Consider the following 24,804-nt stretch of genomic DNA (forward strand, 5'->3'; position numbering starts at 1 on the left):
GGGCGTGCAGAATCCAGGGCGACACACGGCTCCCTTCCTTGGAGAACCAGGTTGGCACAGCGTACGAACACCTCGGGAACATATTCCTAGCCGGTCTAATGGGCTGGGCAACTTTGACTCAGTGCAGAGCAGTGACGTGCCATAAGAGACACCCTCGGCTCCACGTTCCTTCTGGGAACTCACACCTGCCGGGCCTCTACCTCATGCAGGCACTCGACGTGACATCCAACCTGCTCAAAGAAGACCACAATTCACCACTTTACACTGGTAGGCCTCTGGGAGATGCAGTGCCAGCAAGGCCTTCCTCAGGCCTTCACTCGGTTAGGGAGCTTGCCACACTTCGACACTCGCTCATTCAAACGGATTCAGCGAAGGGCCCAGTGTGTCGCGTTTGTCTGCCTTCGCCCCTCAAATACTGCAGGTACTTACGCTGCGTGTTAGCTACCATAGGGGGCCCTGTTTAGAAAAGCAGTCTTTTACCGTTTGGAAAGCTGCATCCTCGCAACCACGGAGCTCTCGGCCAAACCCTGAAAAGGCCCTGCGTCTCTTCACTGCAGCAACGCCTTGGGAGTAAAGGACTCATTTCCACAGAGGAACTGGGTGCTTGCAATCCTTGGGGGGGCACTAATGCCGCGGCCCTCGTTCGTTCGGGGAAACCGCAGGGTGATCACTGGGCTCCCCGTAAGTTCCACTTTCGCCAACGGGCATGTGGGGGCATACAGCAGTTTCCAGGAAGTGTGCGTCGATGTGCTGCCTAGCTGGAACTCGAGGATGCCTTTCAGGACGCGATGGGCTCTCGCGTCCGCACCGTTTCCCGGGCAACTACACTGAGTCCGCCGGGCCTCCTCTCTGCCTGCTGAGCAACAGACAGCCGCGTAGGCCCTTCGGAGCACTCCTTGGCATGCAGAGTCCAAGGCGACACACCGTTCTCTTCCTTAGAAACCTAGGTGGACACAGCTTGCAAAGAGCCCTGGAACACAGTCCTACACGGTCTCATGGGCTGGGCCACTTGGACTCAGTGCGGAAAAGGGACTTACCCGGAGAGAAACTTCTCCCCCTCATTCCTTCTTGGAAATCATACCTCCCCGCTCTCTGCCTCAAGCAGGAAGTCGAGGTGAGATCCAACGTGAGCCAAGAGCACAATTCCTCACTTTACACTGGCAGGCCCTTGGAAGACGCAGTGCCAACTAGGTCTTCCTCAGGCCTTCACTCGGTTAGGGAGCTTGCCACACGCAGACGCCTGCGCAGTGAAAACTATTTAGCCAAGGGCCCAGTGTGTCGCGACGGTCTCCCTTTGCACTTCCAGTTCTGCACGTACTTCTGGCGGGTGTTAACGAGGGTAGGTGGCACTGCTTAGAAAACCAGTGTTTTCCCCCTTTGGAAAGCTGGATACAGGTAGCCTCGGAGCTGTTTCTGAAACGCTCACTATGTCCAGCTTCTACTCACTGCAGGCACAGCTGGGGAGGAAACCGGTATGTCCCCCAGACAAACGGGTTGCCTGCCCTTTCAGAGGAGAGCTAAGCTGCGGCCCACGTTCGTTCTGGGCAATCGCAAGGTGACCCCTAGCATCAGCGCACCAAAGCAGTCTTTTTTCCCTTTTCGAAAGCTGGATTCTTGGCGGCCTAGAACCTGTGTGCAGAAGTGTGGAATTGCCCAGCTGCTTTTCACTGCAGGCACGCCTGTGAGGGGAACGATTACTTTGCCCAGAGAAGTCAGGTGCTCTCAATTCTTAGGGGGAGCTAATCCCACAGCCCTCGTGCGTTCTGGGAAGCCACAAGGTGACCACTAGTCTCATGGTAAGGACCCACTTGTCCCCCTGGCAAGCTCTGCGTGCAGCAGTTTCCATGAGGTCTCGGTCGTTGTTCCGCTTAAAAGGAAGGCGAGGAGGCCTTTCGGGTCTCCTAGGGCTCTCGCGTCGGCACCGCTTCCCGTGCAAATACACTGAGTACCCCAAGTGTCCTGTCTGCCTGCTGATCGACAGACAGCCGTGTAGGCCCTTCGGAACACTTCTGGGCGTGCAGAATCCAGGGCGACACACGGCTCCCTTCCTTGGAGAACCAGGTTGACACAGCGTACGAACACCTCGGGAACATATTCCTAGCCGGTCTAATGGGCTGGGCAACTTTGACTCAGTGCAGAGCAGTGACGTGCCATAAGAGACACCCTCGGCTCCACGTTCCTTCTGGGAACTCACACCTGCCGGGCCTCTACCTCATGCAGGCACTCGACGTGACATCCAACCTGCTCAAAGAAGACCACAATTCACCACTTTACACTGGTAGGCCTCTGGGAGATGCAGTGCCAGCAAGGCCTTCCTCAGGCCTTCACTCGGTTAGGGAGCTTGCCACACTTCGACACCCGCTCATTCAAACGGATTCAGCGAAGGGCCCAGTGTGTCGCGTTTGTCTGCCTTCGCCCCTCAAATACTGCAGGTACTTACGCTGCGTGTTAGCTACCATAGGGGGCCCTGTTTAGAAAAGCAGTCTTTTAGCGTTTGGAAAGCTGCATCCTCGCAACCACGGAGCTCTCGGCCAAACCCTGAAAAGGCCCTGCGTCTCTTCACTGCAGCAACGCCTTGGGAGTAAAGGACTCATTTCCACAGAGGAACTGGGTGCTTGCAATCCTTGGGGGGGCACTAATGCCGCGGCCCTCGTTCGTTCGGGGAAACCGCAGGGTGATCACTGGGCTCCCCGTAAGTTCCACTTTCGCCAACGGGCATGTGGGGGCATACAGCAGTTTCCAGGAAGTGTGCGTCGATGTGCTGCCTAGCTGGAACTCGAGGATGCCTTTCAGGACGCGATGGGCTCTCGCGTCCGCACCGTTTCCCGGGCAACTACACTGAGTCCGCCGGGCCTCCTCTCTGCCTGCTGAGCAACAGACAGCCGCGTAGGCCCTTCGGAACACTCCTTGGCATGCAGAGTCCAAGGCGACACACCGTTCTCTTCCTTAGAAACCTAGGTGGACACAGCTTGCAAAGAGCCCTGGAACACAGTCCTACACGGTCTCCTGGTCTGGGCCACTTGGACTCAGTGCGGAAAAGGGACTTACCCGGAGAGAAACGTCTCCCCCGCGTTCCTTCTTGGAACTCATACCTCCCCGCTCTCTGCCTCAAGCAGGAAGTCGAGGTGAGATCCAACCTGAGCCAAGAGCACAATTCCTCACTTTACACTGGCAGGCCCTTGGAAGACACAGTGCCAACTAGGTCTTCCTCAGGCCTTCACTCGGTTAGGGAGCTTGCCACACGCAGGCGCCTGCGCAGTGAAAACTATTTAGCCAAGGGCCCAGTGTGTCGCGACGCTCTCCCTTTGCACTTCCAGTTCTGCACGTACTTCTGGCGGGTGTTAACGAGGGTAGGTGGCACTGCTTAGAAAACCAGTGTTTTCCCCCTTTGGAAAGCTGGATACAGGTAGCCTCGGAGCTGTTTCTGAAACGCTCACTATGTCCAGCTTCTACTCACTGCAGGCACAGCTGGGGAGGAAACCAGTATGTCCCCCAGACAAACGGGGTGCCTGCCCTTTCAGAGGAGAGCTAAGCTGCGGCCCACGTTCGTTCTGGGCAATCGCAAGGTGACCCCTAGCATCAGCGCACCAAAGCAGTCTTTTTTCCCTTTTCGAAAGCTGGATTCTTGGCGGCCTAGAACCTGTGTGCAGAAGTGTGGAATTGCCCAGCTGCTTTTCACTGCAGGCAAGCCTGTGAGGGGAACGAGTACTTTGCCCAGAGAAGTCAAGTGCTCTCAATTCTTAGGGGGAGCTAATCCCCCAGCCCTCGTGCGTTCTGGGAAGCCACAAGGTGACCACTAGTCTCATGGTAAGGACCCACTTGTCCCCCTGGCAAGCTCTGCGTGCAGCAGTTTCCATGAGGTCTTGGTCGTTGTTCCGCTTAAAAGGAAGGCGAGGAGGCCTTTCGGGTCTCCTAGGGCTCTCGCGTCGGCACCGCTTCCCGTGCAAATACACTGAGTACCCCAAGTGTCCTGTCTGCCTGCTGATCGACAGACAGCCGTGTAGGCCCTTCGGAACACTTCTGGGCGTGCAGAATCCAGGGCCACACACGGCTCCCTTCCTTGGAGAACCGGGTTGACACAGCGTACGAACACCTCGGGAACATATTCCTAGCTGGTCTAATGGGCTGGGCAACTTTGACTCAGTGCAGAGCAGTGACGTGCCATAAGAGACACCCTCGGCTCCGCGTTCCTTCTGGGAACTCACACCTGCCGGGCCTCTACCTCATGCAGGCACTCGACGTGACATCTAACCTGCTCAAAGAAGACCTCAATTCACCACTTTACACTGGTAGGCCTCTGGGAGATGCAGGGCCAGCAAGGCGTTCCTCAGGCCTTCACTCGGTTAGGGAGCTTGCCACACTTCGACACCCGCTCATTCAAACGGATTCAGCGAAGGGCCCAGTGTGCCGCGTTTGTCTGCCTTCGCCCCTCAAATACTGCAGGTACTTACGCTGCGTGTTAGCTACCATAGGGGGCCCTGTTTAGAAAAGCAGTCTTTTACCGTTTGGAAAGCTGCATCCTCGCAACCACGGAGCTCTCGGCCAAACCCTGAAAAGGCCCTGCGTCTCTTCACTGCAGCAACGCCTTGGGAGTAAAGGACTCATTTCCACAGAGAAACTGGGTGCTTGCAATCCTTGGGGGGGCACTAATGCCGCAGCCCTCGTGCGTTCGGGGAAACCGCAGGGTGATCACTGGGCTCCCCGTAAGTTCCACTTTCGCCAACGGGCATGTGGGGGCATACAGCAGTTTCCAGGAAGTGTGCGTCGATGTGCTGCCTAGCTGGAACTCGAGGATGCCTTTCAGGACGCGATGGGCTCTCGCGTCCGCACCGTTTCCCGGGCAACTACACTGAGTCCGCCGGGCCTCCTCTCTGCCTGCTGAGCAACAGACAGCCGCGTAGGCCCTTCGGAACACTCCTTGGCATGCAGAGTCCAAGGCGACACACCGTTCTCTTCCTTAGAAACCTAGGTGGACACAGCTTGCAAAGAGCCCTGGAACACAGTCCTACACGGTCTCCTACGCTGGGCCACTTGGACTCAGTGCGGAAAAGGGACTTACCCGGAGAGAAACGTCTCCCCCGCGTTCCTTCTTGGAACTCATACCTCCCCGCTCTCTGCCTCAAGCAGGAAGTCGAGGTGAGATCCAACCTGAGCCAAGAGCACAATTCCTCACTTTACACTGGCAGGCCCTTGGAAGACGCAGTGCCAACTAGGTCTTCCTCAGGCCTACACTCGGTTAGGGAGCTTGCCACACGCAGACGTCTGCGCAGTTAAACCTATTTTGCCAAGGGCCCAGTGTGTCGCGACGCTCTCCCTTTGCACTTCCAGTTCTGCACGTACTTCTGGCGGGTGTTAACGAGGGTAGGTGGCACTGCTTAGAAAACCAGTGTTTTCCCCCTTTGGAAAGCTGGATACAGGTAGCCTCGGAGCTGTTTCTGAAACGCTCACTATGTCCAGCTTCTACTCACTGCAGGCACAGCTGGGGAGGAAACCAGTATGCCCCCCAGACAAACGGGGTGCCTGCCCTTTCAGAGGAGAGCTAAGCTGCGGCCCACGTTCGTTCTGGGCAATCGCAAGGTGACCCCTAGCATCAGCGCACCAAAGCAGTCTTTTTTCCCTTTTCGAAAGCTGGATTCTTGGCGGCCTAGAACCTGTGTGCAGAAGTGTGGAATAGCCCAGCTGCTTTTCACTGCAGGCAAGCCTGTGAGGGGAACGAGTACTTTGCCCAGAGAAGTCAGGTGCTCTCAATTCTTAGGGGGAGCTAATCCCCCAGCCCTCGTGCGTTCTGGGAAGCCACAAGGTGACCACTAGTCTCATGGTAAGGACCCACTTGTCCCCCTGACAAGCTCTGCGTGCAGCAGTTTCCATGAGGTCTCGGTCGTTGTTCCGCTTAAAAGGAAGGCGAGGAGGCCTTTCGGGTCTCCTAGGGCTCTCGCGTCGGCACCGCTTCCCGTGCAAATACACTGAGTACCCCAAGTGTCCTGTCTGCCTGCTGATCGACAGACAGCCGTGTAGGCCCTTCGGAACACTTCTGGGCGTGCAGAATCCAGGGCGACACACGGCTCCCTTCCTTGGAGAACCAGGTTGACACAGCGTACGAACACCTCGGGAACATATTCCTAGCCGGTCTAATGGGCTGGGCAACTTTGACTCAGTGCAGAGCAGTGACGTGCCATAAGAGACACCCTCGGCTCCGTGTTCCTTCTGGGAACTCACACCTGCCGGGCCTCTACCTCATGCAGGCACTCGACGTGACATCCAACCTGCTCAAAGAAGACCACAATTCACCACTTTACACTGGTAGGCCTCTGGGAGATGCAGTGCCAGCAAGGCCTTCCTCAGGCCTTCACTCGGTTAGGGAGCTTGCCACACTTCGACACCCGCTCATTCAAACGGATTCAGCGAAGGGCCCAGTGTGTCGCGTTTGTCTGCCTTCGCCCCTCAAATACTGCAGGTACTTACGCTGCGTGTTAGCTACCATAGGGGGCCCTGTTTAGAAAAGCAGTCTTTTACCGTTTGGAAAGCTGCATCCTCGCAACCACGGAGCTCTCGGCCAAACCCTGAAAAGGCCCTGCGTCTCTTCACTGCAGCAACGCCTTGGGAGTAAAGGACTCATTTCCACAGAGGAACTGGGTGCTTGCAATCCTTGGGGGGGCACTAATGCCGCGGCCCTCGTTCGTTCGGGGAAACCGCAGGGTGATCACTGGGCTCCCCGTAAGTTCCACTTTCGCCAACGGGCATGTGGGGGCATACAGCAGTTTCCAGGAAGTGTGCGTCGATGTGCTGCCTAGCTGGAACTCGAGGATGCCTTTCAGGACGCGATGGGCTCTCGCGTCCGCACCGTTTCCCGGGCAACTACACTGAGTCCGCCGGGCCTCCTCTCTGCCTGCTGAGCAACAGACAGCCGCGTAGGCCCTTCGGAACACTCCTTGGCATGCAGAGTCCAAGGCGACACACCGTTCTCTTCCTTAGAAACCTAGGTGGACACAGCTTGCAAAGAGCCCTGGAACACAGTCCTACACGGTCTCCTGGTCTGGGCCACTTGGACTCAGTGCGGAAAAGGGACTTACCCGGAGAGAAACGTCTCCCCCGCGTTCCTTCTTGGAACTCATACCTCCCCGCTCTCTGCCTCAAGCAGGAAGTCGAGGTGAGATCCAACCTGAGCCAAGAGCACAATTCCTCACTTTACACTGGCAGGCCCTTGGAAGACACAGTGCCAACTAGGTCTTCCTCAGGCCTTCACTCGGTTAGGGAGCTTGCCACACGCAGGCGCCTGCGCAGTGAAAACTATTTAGCCAAGGGCCCAGTGTGTCGCGATGCTCTCCCTTTGCACTTCCAGTTCTGCACGTACTTCTGGCGGGTGTTAACGAGGGTAGGTGGCACTGCTTAGAAAACCAGTGTTTTCCCCCTTTGGAAAGCTGGATACAGGTAGCCTCGGAGCTGTTTCTGAAACGCTCACTATGTCCAGCTTCTACTCACTGCAGGCACAGCTGGGGAGGAAACCAGTATGTCCCCCAGACAAACGGGGTGCCTGCCCTTTCAGAGGAGAGCTAAGCTGCGGCCCACGTTCGTTCTGGGCAATCGCAAGGTGACCCCTAGCATCAGCGCACCAAAGCAGTCTTTTTTCCCTTTTCGAAAGCTGGATTCTTGGCGGCCTAGAACCTGTGTGCAGAAGTGTGGAATTGCCCAGCTGCTTTTCACTGCAGGCAAGCCTGTGAGGGGAACGAGTACTTTGCCCAGAGAAGTCAAGTGCTCTCAATTCTTAGGGGGAGCTAATCCCCCAGCCCTCGTGCGTTCTGGGAAGCCACAAGGTGACCACTAGTCTCATGGTAAGGACCCACTTGTCCCCCTGGCAAGCTCTGCGTGCAGCAGTTTCCATGAGGTCTTGGTCGTTGTTCCGCTTAAAAGGAAGGCGAGGAGGCCTTTCGGGTCTCCTAGGGCTCTCGCGTCGGCACCGCTTCCCGTGCAAATACACTGAGTACCCCAAGTGTCCTGTCTGCCTGCTGATCGACAGACAGCCGTGTAGGCCCTTCGGAACACTTCTGGGCGTGCAGAATCCAGGGCCACACACGGCTCCCTTCCTTGGAGAACCGGGTTGACACAGCGTACGAACACCTCGGGAACATATTCCTAGCTGGTCTAATGGGCTGGGCAACTTTGACTCAGTGCAGAGCAGTGACGTGCCATAAGAGACACCCTCGGCTCCGCGTTCCTTCTGGGAACTCACACCTGCCGGGCCTCTACCTCATGCAGGCACTCGACGTGACATCTAACCTGCTCAAAGAAGACCTCAATTCACCACTTTACACTGGTAGGCCTCTGGGAGATGCAGGGCCAGCAAGGCGTTCCTCAGGCCTTCACTCGGTTAGGGAGCTTGCCACACTTCGACACCCGCTCATTCAAACGGATTCAGCGAAGGGCCCAGTGTGCCGCGTTTGTCTGCCTTCGCCCCTCAAATACTGCAGGTACTTACGCTGCGTGTTAGCTACCATAGGGGGCCCTGTTTAGAAAAGCAGTCTTTTACCGTTTGGAAAGCTGCATCCTCGCAACCACGGAGCTCTCGGCCAAACCCTGAAAAGGCCCTGCGTCTCTTCACTGCAGCAACGCCTTGGGAGTAAAGGACTCATTTCCACAGAGAAACTGGGTGCTTGCAATCCTTGGGGGGGCACTAATGCCGCGGCCCTCGTGCGATCGGGGAAACCGCAGGGTGATCACTGGGCTCCCCGTAAGTTCCACTTTCGCCAACGGGCATGTGGGGGCATACAGCAGTTTCCAGGAAGTGTGCGTCGATGTGCTGCCTAGCTGGAACTCGAGGATGCCTTTCAGGACGCGATGGGCTCTCGCGTCCGCACCGTTTCCCGGGCAACTACACTGAGTCCGCCGGGCCTCCTCTCTGCCTGCTGAGCAACAGACAGCCGCGTAGGCCCTTCGGAACACTCCTTGGCATGCAGAGTCCAAGGCGACACACCGTTCTCTTCCTTAGAAACCTAGGTGGACACAGCTTGCAAAGAGCCCTGGAACACAGTCCTACACGGTCTCCTACGCTGGGCCACTTGGACTCAGTGCGGAAAAGGGACTTACCCGGAGAGAAACGTCTCCCCCGCGTTCCTTCTTGGAACTCATACCTCCCCGCTCTCTGCCTCAAGCAGGAAGTCGAGGTGAGATCCAACCTGAGCCAAGAGCACAATTCCTCACTTTACACTGGCAGGCCCTTGGAAGGTGCAGTGCCAACTAGGTCTTCCTCAGGCCTTCACTCGGTTAGGGAGCTTGCCACACGCAGACGTCTGCGCAGTTAAACCTATTTTGCCAAGGGCCCAGTGTGTCGCGACGCTCTCCCTTTGCACTTCCAGTTCTGCACGTACTTCTGGCGGGTGTTAACGAGGGTAGGTGGCACTGCTTAGAAAACCAGTGTTTTCCCCCTTTGGAAAGCTGGATACAGGTAGCCTCGGAGCTGTTTCTGAAACGCTCACTATGTCCAGCTTCTACTCACTGCAGGCACAGCTGGGGAGGAAACCAGTATGCCCCCCAGACAAACGGGGTGCCTGCCCTTTCAGAGGAGAGCTAAGCTGCGGCCCACGTTCGTTCTGGGCAATCGCAAGGTGACCCCTAGCATCAGCGCACCAAAGCAGTCTTTTTTCCCTTTTCGAAAGCTGGATTCTTGGCGGCCTAGAACCTGTGTGCAGAAGTGTGGAATTGCCCAGCTGCTTTTCACTGCAGGCAAGCCTGTGAGGGGAACGAGTACTTTGCCCAGAGAAGTCAGGTGCTCTCAATTCTTAGGGGGAGCTAATCCCCCAGCCCTCGTGCGTTCTGGGAAGCCACAAGGTGACCACTAGTCTCATGGTAAGGACCCACTTGTCCCCCTGACAAGCTCTGCGTGCAGCAGTTTCCATGAGGTCTCGGTCGTTGTTCCGCTTAAAAGGAAGGCGAGGAGGCCTTTCGGGTCTCCTAGGGCTCTCGCGTCGGCACCGCTTCCCGTGCAAATACACTGAGTACCCCAAGTGTCCTGTCTGCCTGCTGATCGACAGACAGCCGTGTAGGCCCTTCGGAACACTTCTGGGCGTGCAGAATCCAGGGCGACACACGGCTCCCTTCCTTGGAGAACCAGGTTGACACAGCGTACGAACACCTCGGGAACATATTCCTAGCCGGTCTAATGGGCTGGGCAACTTTGACTCAGTGCAGAGCAGTGACGTGCCATAAGAGACACCCTCGGCTCCGCGTTCCTTCTGGGAACTCACACCTGCCGGGCCTCTACCTCATGCAGGCACTCGACGTGACATCCAACCTGCTCAAAGAAGACCACAATTCACCACTTTACACTGGTAGGCCTCTGGGAGATGCAGTGCCAGCAAGGCCTTCCTCAGGCCTTCACTCGGTTAGGGAGCTTGCCACACTTCGACACCCGCTCATTCAAACGGATTCAGCGAAGGGCCCAGTGTGTCGCGTTTGTCTGCCTTCGCCCCTCAAATGCTGCAGGTACTTACGCTGCGTGTTAGCTACCATAGGGGGCCCTGTTTAGAAAAGCAGTCTTTTACCGTTTAGAAAGCTGCATCCTCGCAACCACGGAGCTCTCGGCCAAACCCTGAAAAGGCCCTGCGTCTCTTCACTGCAGCAACGCCTTGGGAGTAAAGGACTGATTTCCACAGAGGAACTGGGTGCTTGCAATCCTTGGGGGGGCACTAATGCCGCGGCCCTCGTTCGTTCGGGGAAACCGCAGGGTGATCACTGGGCTCCCCATAAGTTCCACTTTCGCCAACGGGCATGTGGGGGCCTACAGCAGTTTCCAGGAAGTGTGCGTCGATGTGCTGCCTAGCTGGAACTCGAGGATGCCTTTCAGGACGCGATGGGCTCTCGCGTCCGCACCGTTTCCCGGGCAACTACACTGAGTCCGCCGGGCCTCCTCTCTGCCTGCTGAGCAACAGACAGCCGCGTAGGCCCTTCGGAACACTCCTTGGCATGCAGAGTCCAAGGCGACACACCGTTCTCTTCCTTAGAAACCTAGGTGGACACAGCTTGCAAAGAGCCCTGGAACACAGTCCTACACGGTCTCCTGGGCTGGGCCACTTGGACTCAGTGCGGAAAAGGGACTTACCCGGAGAGAAACTTCTCCCCCGCGTTCCTTCTTGGAACTCATACCTCCCCGCTCTCTGCCTCAAGCAGGAAGTCGAGGTGAGATCCAACCTGAGCCAAGAGCACAATTCCTCACTTTACACTGGCAGGCCCTTGGAAGACGCAGTGCCAACTAGGTCTTCCTCAGGCCTTCACTCGGTTAGGGAGCTTGCCACACGCAGGCGCCTGCGCAGTGAAAACTATTTAGCCAAGGGCCCAGTGTGTCGCGACGCTCTCCCTTTGCACTTCCAGTTCTGCACGTACTTCTGGCGGGTGTTAACGAGGGTAGGTGGCACTGCTTAGAAAACCAGTGTTTTCCCCCTTTGGAAAGCTGGATAGAGGTAGCCTCGGAGCTGTTTCTGAAACGCTCACTATGTCCAGCTTCTACTCACTGCAGGCACAGCTGGGGAGGAAACCAGTATGTCCCCCAGACAAATGGGGTGCCTGCCCTTTCAGAGGAGAGCTAAGCTGCGGCCCACGTTCGTTCTGGGCAATCGCAAGGTGACCCCTAGCATCAGCGCACCAAAGCAGTCTTTTTTCCCTTTTCGAAAGCTGGATTCTTGGCGGCCTAGAACCTGTGTGCAGAAGTGTGGAATTGCCCAGCTGCTTTTCACTGCAGGCAAGCCTGTGAGGGGAACGAGTACTTTGCCCAGAGAAGTCAGGTGCTCTCAATTCTTAGGGGGAGCTAATCCCCCAGCCCTCGTGCGTTCTGGGAAGCCACAAGGTGACCACTAGTCTCATGGTAAGGACCCACTTGTCCCCCTGGCAAGCTCTGCGTTCAGCAGTTTCCATGAGGTCTTGGTCGTTGTTCCGCTTAAAAGGAAGGCGAGGAGGCCTTTCAGGTCTCCTAGGGCTCTCGCGTCGGCACCGCTTCCCGTGCAAATACACTGAGTACCCCAAGTGTCCTGTCTGCCTGCTGATCGACAGACAGCCGTGTAGGCCCTTCGGAACACTTCTGGGCGTGCAGAATCCAGGGCCACACACGGCTCCCTTCCTTGGAGAACCGGGTTGACACAGCGTACGAACACCTCGGGAACATATTCCTAGCTGGTCTAATGGGCTGGGCAACTTTGACTCAGTGCAGAGCAGTGACGTGCCATAAGAGACACCCTCGGCTCCGCGTTCCTTCTGGGAACTCACACCTGCCGGGCCTCTACCTCATGCAGGCACTCGACGTGACATCCAACCTGCTCAAAGAAGACCTCAATTCACCACTTTACACTGGTAGGCCTCTGGGAGATGCAGTGCCAGCAAGGCGTTCCTCAGGCCTTCACTCGGTTAGGGAGCTTGCCACACTTCGACACCCGCTCATTCAAACGGATTCAGCGAAGGGCCCAGTGTGCCGCGTTTGTCTGCCTTCGCCCCTCAAATACTGCAGGTACTTACGCTGCGTGTTAGCTACCATAGGGGGCCCTGTTTAGAAAAGCAGTCTTTTACCGTTTGGAAAGCTGCATCCTCGCAACCACGGAGCTCTCGGCCAAACCCTGAAAAGGCCCTGCGTCTCTTCACTGCAGCAACGCCTTGGGAGTAAAGGACTCATTTCCACAGAGGAACTGGGTGCTTGCAATCCTTGGGGGGGCACTAATGCCGCGGCCCTCGTTTGTTCGGGGAAACCGTAGGGTGATCACTGGGCTCCCCGTATGTTCCACTTTCGCCAACGGGCATGTGGGGGCATACAGCAGTTTCCAGGAAGTGTGCGTCGATGTGCTGCCTAGCTGGAACTCGAGGATGCCTTTCAGGACGCGATGGGCTCTCGCGTCCGCACCGTTTCCCGGGCAACTACCCTGAGTCCGCCGGGCCTCCTCTCTGCCTGCTGAGCAACAGAGAGCCGCGTAGGCCCTTCGGAACACTCCTTGGCATGCAGAGTCTAAGGCGACACACCGTTCTCTTCCTTAGAAACCTAGGTGGACACAGCTTGCAAAGAGCCCTGGAACACAGTCCTACACGGTCTCCTGGGCTGGGCCACTTGGACTCAGTGCGGAAAAGGGACTTACCCGGAGAGAAACGTCTCCCCCGCGTTCCTTCTTGGAACTCATACCTCCCCGCTCTCTGCCTCAAGCAGGAAGTCGAGGTGAGATCCAACCTGAGCCAAGAGCACAATTCCTCACTTTACACTGGCAGGCCCTTGGAAGGTGCAGTGCCAACTAGGTCTTCCTCAGGCCTTCACTCGGTTAGGGAGCTTGCCACACGCAGACGTCTGCGCAGTTAAACCTATTTAGCCAAGGGCCCAGTGTGTCGCGACGCTCTCCCTTTGCACTTCCAGTTCTGCACGTACTTCTGGCGGGTGTTAACGAGGGTAGGTGGCACTGCTTAGAAAACCAGTGTTTTCCCCCTTTGGAAAGCTGGATACAGGTAGCCTCGGAGCTGTTTCTGAAACGCTCACTATGTCCAGCTCCTACTCACTGCAGGCAAAGCTGGGGAGGAAACCAGTATGTCCCCCAGACAAACGGGGTGCCTGCCCTTTCAGAGGAGAGCTAAGCTGCGGCCCACGTTCGTTCTGGGCAATCGCAAGGTGACCCCTAGCATCAGCGCACCAAAGCAGTCTTTTTTCCCTTTTCGAAAGCTGGATTCTTGGCGGCCTAGAACCTGTGTGCAGAAGTGTGGAATTGCCCAGCTGCTTTTCACTGCAGGCAAGCCTGTGAGGGGAACGAGTACTTTGCCCAGAGAAGTCAGGTGCTCTCAATTCTTAGGGGGAGCTAATCCCCCAGCCCTCGTGCGTTCTGGGAAGCCACAAGGTGACCACTAGTCTCATGGTAAGGACCCACTTGTCCCCCTGGCAAGCTCTGCGTGCAGCAGTTTCCATGAGGTCTTGGTCGTTGTTCCGCTTAAAAGGAAGGCGAGGAGGCCTTTCGGGTCTCCTAGGGCTCTCGCGTCGGCACCGCTTCCCGTGCAAATACACTGAGTACCCCAAGTGTCCTGTCTGCCTGCTGATCGACAGACAGCCGTGTAGGCCCTTCGGAACACTTCTGGGCGTGCAGAATCCAGGGCCACACACGGCTCCCTTACTTGGAGAACCGGGTTGACACAGCGTACGAACACCTCGGGAACATATTCCTAGCTGGTCTAATGGGCTGGGCAACTTTGACTCAGTGCAGAGCAGTGACGTGCCATAAGAGACACCCTCGGCTCCGCGTTCCTTCTGGGAACTCACACCTGCCGGGCCTCTACCTCATGCAGGCACTCGACGTGACATCCAACCTGCTCAAAGAAGACCTCAATTCACCACTTTACACTGGTAGGCCTCTGGGAGATGCAGTGCCAGCAAGGCGTTCCTCAGGCCTTCACTCGGTTAGGGAGCTTGCCACACTTCGACACCCGCTCATTCAAACGGATTCAGCGAAGGGCCCAGTGTGCCGCGTTTGTCTGCCTTCGCCCCTCAAATACTGCAGGTACTTACGCTGCGTGTTAGCTACCATAGGGGGCCCTGTGTAGAAAAGCAGTCTTTTACCGTTTGGAAAGCTGCATCCTCGCAACCACGGAGCTCTCGGCCAAACCCTGAAAAGGCCCTGCGTCTCTTCACTGCAGCAACGCCTTGGGAGTAAAGGACTCATTTCCACAGAGGAACTGGGTGCTTGCAATCCTTGGGGGGGCACTAATGCCGCGGCCCTCGTTTGTTCGGGGAAACCGTAGGGTGATCACTGGGCTCCCCGTATGTTCCACTTTCGCCAACGGGCATGTGGGGGCATACAGCAGTTTCCAGGAAGTGTGCGTCGATGTGCTGCCTAGCTGGAACTCGAGGATGCCTTTCAGGACGCGATGGGCTCTCGCGTCCGCACCGTTTCCCGGGCAACTACCCTGAGTCCGCCGGGCCTCCTCTCTGCCTGCTGAGCAACAGAGAGCCGCGTAGGCCCTTCGGAACACTCCTTGGCATGCAGAGTCTAAGGCGACACACCGTTCTCTTCCTTAGAAACCTAGGTGGACACAGCTTGCAAAGAGCCCTGGAACACAGTCCTACACGGTCTCCTGGGCTGGGCCACTTGGACTCAGTGCGGAAAAGGGACTTACCCGGAGAGAAACGTCTCCCCCGCGTTCCTTCTTGGAACTCATACCTCCCCGCTCTCTGCCTCAAGCAGGAAGTCGAGGTGAGATCCAACCTGAGCCAAGAGCACAATTCCTCACTTTACACTGGCAGGCCCTTGGAAGGTGCAGTGCCAACTAGGTCTTCCTCAGGCCTTCACTCGGTTAGGGAGCTTGCCACACGCAGACGTCTGCGCAGTTAAACCTATTTAGCCAAGGGCCCAGTGTGTCGCGACGCTCTCCCTTTGCACTTCCAGTTCTGCACGTACTTCTGGCGGGTGTTAACGAGGGTAGGTGGCACTGCTTAGAAAACCAGTGTTTTCCCCCTTTGGAAAGCTGGATACAGGTAGCCTCGGAGCTGTTTCTGAAACGCTCACTATGTCCAGCTCCTACTCACTGCAGGCAAAGCTGGGGAGGAAACCAGTATGTCCCCCAGACAAACGGGGTGCCTGCCCTTTCAGAGGAGAGCTAAGCTGCGGCCCACGTTCGTTCTGGGCAATCGCAAGGTGACCCCTAGCATCAGCGCACCAAAGCAGTCTTTTTTCCCTTTTCGAAAGCTGGATTCTTGGCGGCCTAGAACCTGTGTGCAGAAGTGTGGAATTGCCCAGCTGCTTTTCACTGCAGGCAAGCCTGTGAGGGGAACGAGTACTTTGCCCAGAGAAGTCAGGTGCTCTCAATTCTTAGGGGGAGCTAATCCCCCAGCCCTCGTGCGTTCTGGGAAGCCACAAGGTGACCACTAGTCTCATGGTAAGGACCCACTTGTCCCCCTGGCAAGCTCTGCGTGCAGCAGTTTCCATGAGGTCTTGGTCGTTGTTCCGCTTAAAAGGAAGGCGAGGAGGCCTTTCGGGTCTCCTAGGGCTCTCGCGTCGGCACCGCTTCCCGTGCAAATACACTGAGTACCCCAAGTGTCCTGTCTGCCTGCTGATCGACAGACAGCCGTGTAGGCCCTTCGGAACACTTCTGGGCGTGCAGAATCCAGGGCCACACACGGCTCCCTTACTTGGAGAACCGGGTTGACACAGCGTACGAACACCTCGGGAACATATTCCTAGCTGGTCTAATGGGCTGGGCAACTTTGACTCAGTGCAGAGCAGTGACGTGCCATAAGAGACACCCTCGGCTCCGCGTTCCTTCTGGGAACTCACACCTGCCGGGCCTCTACCTCATGCAGGCACTCGACGTGACATCCAACCTGCTCAAAGAAGACCTCAATTCACCACTTTACACTGGTAGGCCTCTGGGAGATGCAGGGCCAGCAAGGCGTTCCTCAGGCCTTCACTCGGTTAGGGAGCTTGCCACACTTCGACACCCGCTCATTCAAACGGATTCAGCGAAGGGCCCAGTGTGCCGCGTTTGTCTGCCTTCGCCCCTCAAATACTGCAGGTACTTACGCTGCGTGTTAGCTACCATAGGGGGCCCTGTTTAGAAAAGCAGTCTTTTACCGTTTGGAAAGCTGCATCCTCGCAACCACGGAGCTCTCGGCCAAACCCTGAAAAGGCCCTGCGTCTCTTCACTGCAGCAACGCCTTGGGAGTAAAGGACTCATTTCCACAGAGGAACTGGGTGCTTGCAATCCTTGGGGGGGCACTAATGCCGCGGCCCTCGTTCGTTCGGGGAAACCGCAGGGTGATCACTGGGCTCCCCGTAAGTTCCACTTTCGCCAACGGGCATGTGGGGGCATACAGCAGTTTCCAGGAAGTGTGCGTCGATGTGCTGCCTAGCTGGAACTCGAGGATGCCTTTCAGGACGCGATGGGCTCTCGCGTCCGCACCGTTTCCCGGGCAACTACACTGAGTCCGCCGGGCCTCCTCTCTGCCTGCTGAGCAAGAGACAGCCGCGTAGGCCCTTCGGAACACTCCTTGGCATGCAGAGTCCAAGGCGACACACCGTTCTCTTCCTTAGAAACCTAGGTGGACACAGCTTGCAAAGAGCCCTGGAACACAGTCCTACACGGTCTCCTGGGCTGGGCCACTTGGACTCAGTGCGGAAAAGGGACTTACCCGGAGAGAAACGTCTCCCCCGCGTTCCTTCTTGGAACTCATACCTCCCCGCTCTCTGCCTCAAGCAGGAAGTCGAGGTGAGATCCAACCTGAGCCAAGAGCACAATTCCTCACTTTACACTGGCAGGCCCTTGGAAGACGCAGTGCCAACTAGGTCTTCCTCAGGCCTTCACTCGGTTAGGGAGCTTGCCACACGCAGACGTCTGCGCAGTGAAAACTATTTAGCCAAGGGCCCAGTGTGTCGCGACGCTCTCCCTTTGCACTTCCAGTTCTGCACGTACTTCTGGCGGGTGTTAACGAGGGTAGGTGGCACTGCTTAGAAAACCAGTGTTTTCCCCCTTTGGAAAGCTGGATACAGGTAGCCTCGGAGCTGTTTCTGAAACGCTCACTATGTCCAGCTTCTACTCACTGCAGGCACAGCTGGGGAGGAAACCAGTATGTCCCCCAGACAAACGGGGTGCCTGCCCTTTCAGAGGAGAGCTAAGCTGCGGCCCACGTTCGTTCTGGGCAATCGCAAGGTGACCCCTAGCATCAGCGCACCAAAGCAGTCTTTTTTCCCTTTTCGAAAGCTGGATTCTTGGCGGCCTAGAACCTGTGTGCAGAAGTGTGGAATTGCCCAGCTGCTTTTCACGGCAGGCAAGCCTGTGAGGGGAACGAGTACTTTGCCCAGAGAAGTCAGGTGCTCTCAATTCTTAGGGGGAGCTAATCCCACAGCCCTCGTGCGTTCTGGGAAGCCACAAGGTGACCACTAGTCTCATGGTAAGGACCCACTTGTCCCCCTGGCAAGCTCTGCGTGCAGCAGTTTCCATGAGGTCTTGGTCGTTGTTCCGCTTAAAAGGAAGGCGAGGAGGCCTTTCGGGTCTCCTAGGGCTCTCGCGTCGGCACCGCTTCCCGTGCAAATACACTGAGTACCCCAAGTGTCCTGTCTGCCTGCTGATCGACAGACAACCGTGTAGGCCCTTCGGAACACTTCTGGGCGTGCAGAATCCAGGGCCACACACGGCTCCCTTCCTTGGAGAACCGGGTTGACACAGCGTACGAACACCTCGGGAACATATTCCTAGCTGGTCTAATGGGCTGGGCAACTTTGACTCAGTGCAGAGCAGTGACGTGCCATAAGAGACACCCTCGGCTCCGCGTTCCTTCTGGGAACTCACACCTGCCGGGCCTCTACCTCATGCAGGCACTCGACGTGACATCCAACCTGCTCAAAGAAGACCTCAATTCACCACTTTACACTGGTAGGCCTCTGGGAGATGCAGGGCCAGCAAGGCGTTCCTCAGGCCTTCACTCGGTTAGGGAGCTTGCCACACTTCGACACCCGCTCATTCAAACGGATTCAGCGAAGGGCCCAGTGTGCCGCGTTTGTCTGCCTTCGCCCCTCAAATACTGCAGGTACTTACGCTGCGTGTTAGCTACCAGAGGGGGCCCTGTTTAGAAAAGCAGTCTTTTACCGTTTGGAAAGCTGCATCCTCGCAACCACGGAGCTCTCGGCCAAACCCTGAAAAGGCCCTGCGTCTCTTCACTGCAGCAACGCCTTGGGAGTAAAGGACTCATTTCCACAGAGGAACTGGGTGCTTGCAATCCTTGGGGGGGCACTAATGCCGCGGCCCTCGTTTGTTCGGGGAAACCGTAGGGTGATCACTGGGCTCCCCGTATGTTCCACTTTCGCCAACGGGCATGTGGGGGCATACAGCAGTTTCCAGGAAGTGTGCGTCGATGTGCTGCCTAGCTGGAACTCGAGGATGCCTTTCAGGACGCGATGGGCTCTCGCGTCCGCACCGTTTCCCGGGCAACTACCCTGAGTCCGCCGGGCCTCCTCTCTGCCTGCTGAGCAAGAGACAGCCGCGTAGGCCCTTCGGAACACTCCTTGGCATGCAGAGTCTAAGGCGACACACCGTTCTCTTCCTTAGAAACCTAGGTGGACACAGCTTGCAAAGAGCCCTGGAACACAGTCCTACACGGTCTCCTGGGCTGGGCCACTTGGACTCAGTGCGGAAAAGGGACTTACCCGGAGAGAAACGTCTCCCCCGCGTTCCTTCTTGGAACTCATACCTCCCCGCTCTCTGCCTCAAGCAGGAAGTCGAGGTGAGATCCAACCTGAGCCAAGAGCACAATTCCTCACTTTACACTGGCAGGCCCTTGGAAGGTGCAGTGCCAACTAGGTCTTCCTCAGGCCTTCACTCGGTTAGGGAGCTTGCCACACGCAGACGTCTGCGCAGTTAAACCTATTTAGCCAAGGGCCCAGTGTGTCGCGACGCTCTCCCTTTGCACTTCCAGTTCTGCACGTACTTCTGGCGGGTGTTAACGAGGGTAGGTGGCACTGCTTAGAAAACCAGTGTTTTCCCCCTTTGGAAAGCTGGATACAGGTAGCCTCGGAGCTGTTTCTGAAACGCTCACTATGTCCAGCTCCTACTCACTGCAGGCAAAGCTGGGGAGGAAACCAGTATGTCCCCCAGAAAAACGGGGTGCCTGCCCTTTCAGAGGAGAGCTAAGCTGCGGCCCACGTTCGTTCTGGGCAATCGCAAGGTGACCCCTAGCATCAGCGCACCAAAGCAGTCTTTTTTCCCTTTTCGAAAGCTGGATTCTTGGCGGCCTAGAACCTGTGTGCAGAAGTGTGGAATTGCCCAGCTGCTTTTCACTGCAGGCACGCCTGTGAGGGGAACGAGTACTTTGCCCAGAGAAGTCAGGTGCTCTCAATTCTTAGGCGGAGCTAATCCCACAGCCCTCGTGCGTTCTGGGAAGCCACACGGTGACCACTAGTCTCATGGTAAGGACCCACTTGTCCCCCTGGCAAGCTCTGCGTGCAGCAGTTTCCATGAGGTCTCGGTCGTTGTTCCGCTTAAAAGGAAGGCGAGGAGGCCTTTCGGGTCTCCTAGGGCTCTCGCGTCGGCACCGCTTCCCGTGCAAATACACTGAGTACCCCAAGTGTCCTGTCTGCCTGCTGATCGACAGACAGCCGTGTAGGCCCTTCGGAACACTTCTGGGCGTGCAGAATCCAGGGCGACACACGGCTCCCTTCCTTGGAGAACCAGGTTGACACAGCGTACGAACACCTCGGGAACATATTCCTAGCCGGTCTAATGGGCTGGGCAACTTTGACTCAGTGCAGAGCAGTGACGTGCCATAAGAGACACCCTCGGCTCCGCGTTCCTTCTGGGAACTCACACCTGCCGGGCCTCTACCTCATGCAGGCACTCGACGTGACATCCAACCTGCTCAAAGAAGACCACAATTCACCACTTTACACTGGTAGGCCTCTGGGAGATGCAGTGCCAGCAAGGCCTTCCTCAGGCCTTCACTCGGTTAGGGAGCTTGCCACACTTCGACACCCGCTCATTCAAACGGATTCAGCGAAGGGCCCAGTGTGTCGCGTTTGTCTGCCTTCGCCCCTCAAATACTGCAGGTACTTACGCTGCGTGTTAGCTACCATAGGGGGCCCTGTTTAGAAAAGCAGTCTTTTACCGTTTGGAAAGCTGCATCCTCGCAACCACGGAGCTCTCGGCCAAACCCTGAAAAGGCCCTGCGTCTCTTCACTGCAGCAACGCCTTGGGAGTAAAGGACTCATTTCCACAGAGGAACTGGGTGCTTGCAATCCTTGGGGGGGCACTAATGCCGCGGCCCTCGTTCGTTCGGGGAAACCGCAGGGTGATCACTGGGCTCCCCGTAAGTTCCACTTTCGCCAACGGGCATGTGGGGGCATACAGCAGTTTCCAGGAAGTGTGCGTCGATGTGCTGCCTAGCTGGAACTCGAGGATGCCTTTCAGGACGCGATGGGCTCTCGCGTCCGCACCGTTTCCCGGGCAACTACACTGAGTCCGCCGGGCCTCCTCTCTGCCTGCTGAGCAACAGACAGCCGCGTAGGCCCTTCGGAACACTCCTTGGCATGCAGAGTCCAAGGCGACACACCGTTCTCTTCCTTAGAAACCTAGGTGGACACAGCTTGCAAAGAGCCCTGGAACACAGTCCTACACGGTCTCCTGGGCTGGGCCACTTGGACTCAGTGCGGAAAAGGGACTTACCCGGAGAGAAACGTCTCCCCCGCGTTCCTTCTTGGAACTCATACCTCCCCGCTCTCTGCCTCAAGCAGGAAGTCGAGGTGAGATCCAACCTGAGCCAAGAGCACAATTCCTCACTTTACACTGGCAGGCCCTTGGAAGACGCAGTGCCAACTAGGTCTTCCTCAGGCCTTCACTCGGTTAGGGATCTTGCCACACGCAGACGTCTGCGCAGTTAAACCTATTTAGCCAAGGGCCCAGTGTGTCGCGACGCTCTCCCTTTGCACTTCCAGTTCTGCACGTACTTCTGGCGGGTGTTAACGAGGGTAGGTGGCACTGCTTAGAAAACCAGTGTTTTCCCCCTTTGGAAAGCTGGATACAGGTAGCCTCGGAGCTGTTTCTGAAACGCTCACTATGTCCAGCTCCTACTCACTGCAGGCAAAGCTGGGGAGGAAACCAGTATGTCCCCCAGAAAAACGGGGTGCCTGCCCTTTCAGAGGAGAGCTAAGCTGCGGCCCACGTTCGTTCTGGGCAATCGCAAGGTGAGCCCTAGCATCAGCGCACCAAAGCAGTCTTTTTTCCCTTTTCGAAAGCTGGATTCTTGGCGGCCTAGAACCTGTGTGCAGAAGTGTGGAATTGCCCAGCTGCTTTTCACTGCAGGCACGCCTGTGAGGGGAACGAGTACTTTGCCCAGAGAAGTCAGGTGCTCTCAATTCTTAGGCGGAGCTAATCCCACAGCCCTCGTGCGTTCTGGGAAGCCACACGGTGACCACTAGTCTCATGGTAAGGACCCACTTGTCCCCCTGGCAAGCTCTGCGTGCAGCAGTTTCCATGAGGTCTCGGTCGTTGTTCCGCTTAAAAGGAAGGCGAGGAGGCCTTTCGGGTCTCCTAGGGCTCTCGCGTCGGCACCGCTTCCCGTGCAAATACACTGAGTACCCCAAGTGTCCTGTCTGCCTGCTGATCGACAGACAGCCGTGTAGGCCCTTCGGAACACTTCTGGGCGTGCAGAATCCAGGGCGACACACGGCTCCCTTCCTTGGAGAACCAGGTTGACACAGCGTACGAACACCTCGGGAACATATTCCTAGCCGGTCTAATGGGCTGGGCAACTTTGACTCAGTGCAGAGCAGTGACGTGCCATAAGAGACACCCTCGGCTCCGCGTTCCTTCTGGGAACTCACACCTGCCGGGCCTCTACCTCATGCAGGCACTCGACGTGACATCCAACCTGCTCAAAGAAGACCACAATTCACCACTTTACACTGGTAGGCCTCTGGGAGATGCAGTGCCAGCAAGGCCTTCCTCAGGCCTTCACTCGGTTAGGGAGCTTGCCACACTTCGACACCCGCTCATTCAAACGGATTCAGCGAAGGGCCCAGTGTGTCGCGTTTGTCTGCCTTCGCCCCTCAAATACTGCAGGTACTTACGCTGCGTGTTAGCTACCATAGGGGGCCCTGTTTAGAAAAGCAGTCTTTTACCGTTTGGAAAGCTGCATCCTCGCAACCACGGAGCTCTCGGCCAAACCCTGAAAAGGCCCTGCGTCTCTTCACTGCAGCAACGCCTTGGGAGTAAAGGACTCATTTCCACAGAGAAACTGGGTGCTTGCAATCCTTGGGGGGGCACTAATGCCGCGGCCCTCGTGCGTTCGGGGAAACCGCAGGGTGATCACTGGGCTCCCCGTAAGTTCCACTTTCGCCAACGGGCATGTGGGGGCATACAGCAGTTTCCAGGAAGTGTGCGTCGATGTGCTGCCTAGCTGGAACTCGAGGATGCCTTTCAGGACGCGATGGGCTCTCGCGTCCGCACCGTTTCCCGGGCAACTACACTGAGTCCGCCGGGCCTCCTCTCTGCCTGCTGAGCAAGAGACAGCCGCGTAGGCCCTTCGGAACACTCCTTGGCATGCAGAGTCCAAGGCGACACACCGTTCTCTTCCTTAGAAACCTAGGTGGACACAGCTTGCAAAGAGCCCTGGAACACAGTCCTACACGGTCTCCTGGGCTGGGCCACTTGGACTCAGTGCGGAAAAGGGACTTACCCGGAGAGAAACGTCTCCCCCGCGTTCCTTCTTGGAACTCATACCTCCCCGCTCTCTGCCTCAAGCAGGAAGTCGAGGTGAGATCCAACCTGAGCCAAGAGCACAATTCCTCACTTTACACTGGCAGGCCCTTGGAAGACGCAGTGCCAACTAGGTCTTCCTCAGGCCTTCACTCGGTTAGGGAGCTTGCCACACGCAGACGTCTGCGCAGTGAAAACTATTTAGCCAAGGGCCCAGTGTGTCGCGACGCTCTCCCTTTGCACTTCCAGTTCTGCACGTACTTCTGGCGGGTGTTAACGAGGGTAGGTGGCACTGCTTAGAAAACCAGTGTTTTCCCCCTTTGGAAAGCTGGATACAGGTAGCCTCGGAGCTGTTTCTGAAACGCTCACTATGTCCAGCTTCTACTCACTGCAGGCACAGCTGGGGAGGAAACCAGTATGTCCCCCAGACAAACGGGGTGCCTGCCCTTTCAGAGGAGAGCTAAGCTGCGGCCCACGTTCGTTCTGGGCAATCGCAAGGTGACCCCTAGCATCAGCGCACCAAAGCAGTCTTTTTTCCCTTTTCGAAAGCTGGATTCTTGGCGGCCTAGAACCTGTGTGCAGAAGTGTGGAATTGCCCAGCTGCTTTTCACTGCAGGCAAGCCTGTGAGGGGAACGAGTACTTTGCCCAGAGAAGTCAGGTGCTCTCAATTCTTAGGGGGAGCTAATCCCACAGCCCTCGTGCGTTCTGGGAAGCCACAAGGTGACCACTAGTCTCATGGTAAGGACCCACTTGTCCCCCTGGCAAGCTCTGCGTGCAGCAGTTTCCATGAGGTCTTGGTCGTTGTTCCGCTTAAAAGGAAGGCGAGGAGGCCTTTCGGGTCTCCTAGGGCTCTCGCGTCGGCACCGCTTCCCGTGCAAATACACTGAGTACCCCAAGTGTCCTGTCTGCCTGCTGATCGACAGACAACCGTGTAGGCCCTTCGGAACACTTCTGGGCGTGCAGAATCCAGGGCCACACACGGCTCCCTTCCTTGGAGAACCGGGTTGACACAGCGTACGAACACCTCGGGAACATATTCCTAGCTGGTCTAATGGGCTGGGCAACTTTGACTCAGTGCAGAGCAGTGACGTGCCATAAGAGACACCCTCGGCTCCGCGTTCCTTCTGGGAACTCACACCTGCCGGGCCTCTACCTCATGCAGGCACTCGACGTGACATCCAACCTGCTCAAAGAAGACCTCAATTCACCACTTTACACTGGTAGGCCTCTGGGAGATGCAGGGCCAGCAAGGCGTTCCTCAGGCCTTCACTCGGTTAGGGAGCTTGCCACACTTCGACACCCGCTCATTCAAACGGATTCAGCGAAGGGCCCAGTGTGCCGCGTTTGTCTGCCTTCGCCCCTCAAATACTGCAGGTACTTACGCTGCGTGTTAGCTACCATAGGGGGCCCTGTTTAGAAAAGCAGTCTTTTACCGTTTGGAAAGCTGCATCCTCGCAACCACGGAGCTCTCGGCCAAACCCTGAAAAGGCCCTGCGTCTCTTCACTGCAGCAACGCCTTGGGAGTAAAGGACTCATTTCCACAGAGGAACTGGGTGCTTGCAATCCTTGGGGGGGCACTAATGCCGCGGCCCTCGTTCGTTCGGGGAAACCGCAGGGTGATCACT

Source organism: Eubalaena glacialis, chromosome 1 (genome assembly GCF_028564815.1).
Source record: "Eubalaena glacialis isolate mEubGla1 chromosome 1, mEubGla1.1.hap2.+ XY, whole genome shotgun sequence".
In the NCBI taxonomy this organism is placed as follows: domain Eukaryota; kingdom Metazoa; phylum Chordata; class Mammalia; order Artiodactyla; family Balaenidae; genus Eubalaena; species Eubalaena glacialis.